At 46.0% G+C, this 6,000-nt stretch overlaps 1 protein-coding gene across 6 annotated transcripts in view; it reads left to right on the forward strand.

The window, feature by feature from the left end:
• Cdk12 (cyclin dependent kinase 12) overlaps positions 1-5,585 on the forward strand; it is an 83,429-nt gene extending 77,844 nt beyond the window's left edge. Inside the window, exons 17-18 of one of the 6 annotated variants that reach the window (XM_046420352.2) lie at positions 584-687; positions 5,202-5,585. The gene's annotated coding sequence lies outside the window, so the exon portion shown is untranslated. Of the gene's footprint in view, positions 1-583; positions 4,475-4,495; positions 4,690-5,201 lie in introns of those variants that run through there. The other 5 variants (XM_046420350.2, XM_046420349.2, XM_046420351.2 and 2 more) reach the window with 5 other exon arrangements.
• The last annotated feature ends 415 nt before the right edge of the window (positions 5,586-6,000 follow it).

Here is a 6,000-nt window from a genome sequence, read left to right on the forward strand (position 1 = left end):
GGCCACTTTGCGTTCTGGCATGGAGAATAGCAAGGTAGAGGAGGAGGGGAGGCGCTGGGGAGAGGTGCCAGGATTTCCCCCCTGCCAGGACCTCCAAAAGGGATGGAACTGTGCTGATTGACTCAAATCTTAGAGCCCAAAATTGCAATCAGAATAATAGGTAAGGCTGTTTTCTTGCCCCTGGGGTTTTGTCTAGTTGGGTTTTTATCCCAAGGAGTGCTGTAAAATTGTGAAAGGAATGTGGGGACAGAGGTTTGAGATCCCTGAAGGAAAGTACAAGAGCTAAGGACCATGGAACTAGAGACTATGATGAGAGGGAAGAGAAAGGCAGATTTCAGAGATATTTCTGTTCAACCTCCATATTTGGGGTTGAACCCAGGACCTCACACATGCTAGTCAAGCTCTACCACTGAGCTATATCCTCAGCCTTTCTACATTTTGACTTGAAACAGTGCCATCAAAGTTACCTGCAAAATGGCATGCAAACTAGGACTGGTGCCTTTTAGGGTCTGAATCAGAGAATCTTTTCTGTTCCAAGGAAGGGAACTTGGAGCTCATCTTGCCTGACCCCATTATTTTACAGATGTGGAAACCAAGACCCAGAGAGGGGAATTCATTTGAATCCTGTCTTGGAGCTGCTTTTGTTCCTGGGTTTAGAAAGTTCCTGGGAACACAGGGAAAGGAAAGGTAGGTATAGTGGGAGGAAAGTCAAATGAAGAGTCAGCAGGACATTATATTCTGTTGCCTGAAGCCTCATGTTTTTGTCCCCTGAGTCTGGGAAGCAACTTAGGGAGTCAAGCAAGTGCATTTTCTATGGAGCATTACTGGGAAACATTTTCTTTCTTTCTTTTTTTAAATATTTTTTAGTTGTTGATGGACCTTTATTTAATTTATGTGTATGTGGTGCCGAGAATCAAACCCAGTGCCTTACGCATGCTAGGCAAGAGCACTACCACTGAGCCACAACCCCAGCCCATGGGGGACATTTTCTTTATATAGCCTGTTTCATAGTTCATCTCATCCATTCCCTTGATTCCAAGCAGTCAGATTTCCTTTAGTACCCGTTCCAGAATTTTATCTTAACTTCTAAGGGAAGGAAATGAACCAATTATTCCAACTTTTTAACCTAGAAATAAATCTTCCAGTCAACATTAAATATGGAACTTTGTTAGAAATCTTCTCACAAGTTTCCCTGCTATAATATAAACCACTGGAGAAAGTTATGCCAAAAAGTATAATAAGGGGTAGTCTTATACCTCTTGTCCAATGTCTAAGCCTAGAACAGAGACAGAATTCAAATTCAAGGCCCTAAAGGCTGAATTAGAAAAGCCCCTAAATTCATGTAGTACCCTGCCCTAGGGCTCTTGGTTAGGTCCCATTTGGTTCACGTAGTGTTGATGTACCCTGGAAGAGAAAAGCAAGTTTCCAACCGCCTCCATTCCTACTAGCTTTCTTTTGTCACTGTTTATGAGCTAGGGTTAAAGAGGGAAGGATGAAGGCAAATGGGGCCTTTACCACCAGGTTGCCAAAGCTTAATTTCTTGGCATCCTCCCCTTTCCTGAATATATTCAACATTCTTTGTTCTGTGCTTCATGAGGCTGACTTGGGGTAAGGGCAAGATTAGGCACAAAGTTTGGAAGGCAGTGCCAGGGGAAATTTTGTCACAGTTTTCATGCCCCCACATCTTTTTTCCCACCCCCAGAATTGTCTTCTCCTCTAGTTTAGTACCCAGGCCCTGGGGAAGAGCAGGATCTGCCTCTGTAAGTGCCCCCAGCCTCATCCTGCTCTGCCTTTAGACCCTCAGAATCTGCCCCTGGTCTGTCTGATCCTTTGCCTTCTCCACTGCAGCCAAGATAAGAAGGTCCTCAGGTCCCCCAAGGACAGACTAGGAAGAATTCTTCTAGGACCCCTGCCGGCTTCCAAGGGTATCAAGGCTGTTGGTAGGGGGAGAACTGTGGCAGGGACTGCAAAGAAAGTTCTTCTGTTGGGTGAGATGAGGTAGAAGGCTGCAAAGAGACAATATGGAGAGGTGACATTTGGAAACTGAGTCCTGTAGTCCCACTTGTGGAGTTGACTGCTGAATGTAAGGCAGGACAGTCATAGGAAGTATTATTTGGGGGATATATTAGGTGGGTGCTGTTTCTACTCTGGAATGCAGAGCAATGGAAAAGAGCATGCAGTAAGGGAGGAGAGAGGATGGCAGGCTTTCTCTAAAAAAGAGCTAGCCACCCTTTCTCTTGCTGATGGTTGCCCTTTGTTCATCCCTACTTCAACATACTGGGGGAATATGGAAGGGGCAGAAAGGCCCTTAAAGTACTCACTCCAGATTCTGGGTGTTTTTCAAAGAAATAGAGCTTCCAGGCTGGGGTTATGGCTCAGCAGTAGAGTACTCGCCTCGCACGTGCAAGGCCCTGGGTTCGATCCTCAGCACCACATATAAATAAATAAAATAAAGTTTAAAAAAAAAAAGCCCCTCTCTTAAAAAAAAAAAAAAAGAAAGAAAAGGAAAAGAAAGAAAGAAAGAAATAGAGCTTCCTTTCTTTCAACCCTACCAGGTCTACCTCATATTCCCAAGGTCTAGCCAAGGGTTCCAGATCCACAGCCTGGAGTCCAGAAGAAGTTCAGAGCCTTTTGTGGAAAAGAAGGGTAGATGTGAAGTGTTTGGAAGGTAGAGAAAACAGTACCCAGAATTCTCTGCCTTCTGGAAAAAAAGAACTAGCCACAATGCTCAGCAATGGCCTAGGGTTTAACTTTTACTCTAAGGGGACCCCTTTCCTCCTCCCCATTTTCCCACTGTATGTGGTTGGGGGAGACCTGGAAATCTGAACCTCTTACCTTGACACCTGGAAGGCTGTTATGCAGATCCCCTCTCTATAATTCCCAAAGCTATGGAGAAGGGGAAAGGAAGAGAAAGGGGTAGATGGAGGTGGCTGTACCATGGTGTTCATTAGCACTCAAGGAGAGAGGCCAAGGAGAGAAACTGGCCAGAGAGAAAGCTAAAAGGAGATACCTGCTCCCTGCTCCTGAAACAGCATCCTTACCCCATCCTCGCTTGCTTCCCCTCACATGCCTATGGGGCTATATGCCTGAGTGTGCCAGCTCTCCTGGCTGGTTATCCTGCTCCATGGAGACGGCAGCCAGCACTCTGCCCCTGCATAGAGCACATGCAGTAGTCTCTCACACTCCTGTGCTCAGTCATCTCAATGTGCCTGTGTTACAGATTACTATTATTAGGGATGAAAGAGGGCTGTGGCCCTATGGGTAAGAAGATGGTGGGCTCCGGGGCCTTTTGGGTGCATTTTGCTTGGCTGGAGGAGGGGGTAGGGAGAAGGCTGCTGGCAGCTCAGCAGAGCCTGAGGTTCTAGTGACTCACAGCAGTGGGGGTGGCTCATAAAAACAACAGAGGGGAAGGGGGCCCAGGCCTATTAGAACTCTCTTTGCTCCTTCTCCCCACTTTGAACTCTGTGGATGAAAATCTCTCATCTAGATGAGGAGAGACCCTAGCTATGAAAAAAGAAGGAAGTGGGAGAAGAGAAGAGAGCAGGAGAAGCTGAACATTCTCAGAGGAGCAGCTTCCCATAAGGAGAGTCCAGTTATTCTTGCCTTACTGTATCTATGGATTGCACAGGGTGTACTGGGCATTCACATGTGCTAAGGCCTCCCAGTATCTCTGGACTTTTTCCAGAAGAAAGCTTTCCAAGTACACCCAACTATTTCTCCCTGCCTCATTTGCCTGCCTCACCAGTGAATTATGTACCCAGTTGACTCTACATTTTCAGAAATTAAAAAACAAAACAAAATGGGGCTGGGGATGTGGCTCAAGCGGTAACTGGCTTGTCTGGCATGCGCGCGGCACTGGGTTCGATCCTCAGCACCACATAAAAATAAAATAAAGATGTTGTGTCCACCAAAAACTAAAAAATAAATATTAAAAAAAAAAAAAACAGGGCTGGGGATGTGGCTCAAGCAGTAGCGTGCTCGCCTGGCATGCGTGCGGCCCAGGTTCGATCCTCAGCACCACATACAAAACAAAGATGTTGTGTCCGCCGAAAACTAAAAAATAAATATTAAAAAATTCTCTCTCTCTCTCTCTCTCTTTTCTTTTTTTAAAAAAGAAGAAAACCACTACAACAAGATCAGAACCTAAAAGAATTATCACCTTTTCTCAGTAGTTTCTTCCTTAGAAAGAGACACCTAGGACCAGAGAGGAGCAGCTAGGGGTATTTAGATTGGCAGAACAGGCTGTTGGTACAGAATGAACAGTGGGTGCAGAAACACAGGTCTTTAAAAGTGCTGATGCCTTCCCCTCTCACAGGCCAGTGGGCAATATACATTTCTATCCTTTTTGAATCAGGGGATGATAGAGTACTGTGCTGAATATCATAATAGAAAGAGATCAGAAGGTAGACTAAGACAACTGTCTATGCCTGTGATCCTAGTCCTGGGGCCTGTGACCGAGCCTGAATTTTCACTTGCCTATTCTGTTTCATTGCAGGTGGCTCTACTTTTCAGCCAGGGTAAAAGCCTTCTGCCCAACTGTTCCTGGTGATCCAGAGATGGCTTTTTTTTGGTGAAAGAGACAGACCAATCACTCTTTGTGCAGGGAGATGGAATCAGCTATATCATTCCTCTCTCTGGCAGCACAAGTTGAGAGACCCCATAATAAAGTTTAGTCCTGAGCTAAGCTAACCCATCACCTGCCTTGAGTATAAAATTGAGGGGGAGCCTGGGTATATTAGTTAGGGTGTAGGTAGATGGGGGGCTTAATCCCCAGAAGAGATAAGAATAACTCCTCTATACCACTTGCTGCTTATCCCTCCTCTTTTTTGATTGATTGATTGGTGCCAGGGATTGAACCCAAGAGCACTTAACCACTAAGCCACATCCCCAGCCCTTTTTATTTTTTATTTTGAGACAGGTTCTCACTAAGTTGCTTAGGACCTCACTAAGTTGCTAAGGCTAGTCTTGAACTTGTGATCCTCTTGCTTCAGACTCCCGAGTCACTGGGATTACAGATGTGCACCATTGCATCCAGCAATCCACCTATTTCTTAAAACTCCTTTCTGTGCTCCCTTTTCTTTGACCTCCCATTAACTACCCCCATTTCTGGCCACCACATCTTCTCCAGTCTGAAAGAACATGGTAAATACTTTTATGTTCCCTGTACTTTTATCTCTCTCACTCTCTTCCTCTCTTCCCAGCTCCCAACTGAGAACTACCAACATTTGAATTCTTTCCACCAGTGAACGCCTCCAGGATCTGAACCCAGGATCCTTATCCTCTGCTATCCTACCCTGATCCTGAAAATACCATTGAGGTGGGAAGGACTCATCAGTCCTCATCCTTCCACAAGTATACCCAGGCCAGGACTGATATGTCCACTGGTATTAAGGGCCCTGCCCTGGAACAGAGGGCAGCCCTAGGTGTACACTGGGGCCCCGGCCCTGAATGCATGTCTGCCTGTGCATTGGGTACACTGGTTTATTAGTGTTATTTCAGCATTGTGATGCAGAGAGAGTAAGTGTAACAGCTGCTCCTTGCTTGCAGTGTTTATTGTTACCTAGAGACAACCTCCTGGCTTTTTCCCAGCTCCCCCTCCCCCCCAACCCTGCCCCCCTCCCTGCCAACAATCCTGCTTTCCCTACACTGATGGGAAATTTATAGCTTGCCCATACCATGCCTTTAACCCTCTCCTGTCCATAGGGTAGATGGACCAAGGGGAGCCAAAGTGAGCAGTGAGCATGCTTGGGCCCCAGCAAGGTAGAATAACAATCTGGAAGAGGGAGAGAGGAATGACACATACCCCTCCATTCTATGTGTCCAATCTCAGGCCCCAGTTGCCCTCCTATCTCTCATGTGGAGAAAAAAGAAGAAAGAACTTCAATCCTGGCTTTGACATCCTAGAAGAGCTCCTTTGGACTTAGCATTGGGATCTCAGCATCCTCCTAACAAAATTATTCCTTTCCATGAGCATCTCTAAGCACCCAGTTTGGTTGCCTG

This window comes from Marmota monax, unplaced genomic scaffold (genome assembly GCF_021218885.2).
Source record: "Marmota monax isolate L192 unplaced genomic scaffold, Marmota_monax_Labrador192_F-V1.1 WCK01_AAM20220418_F8-fsc00064, whole genome shotgun sequence".
NCBI lineage: Eukaryota > Metazoa > Chordata > Mammalia > Rodentia > Sciuridae > Marmota > Marmota monax.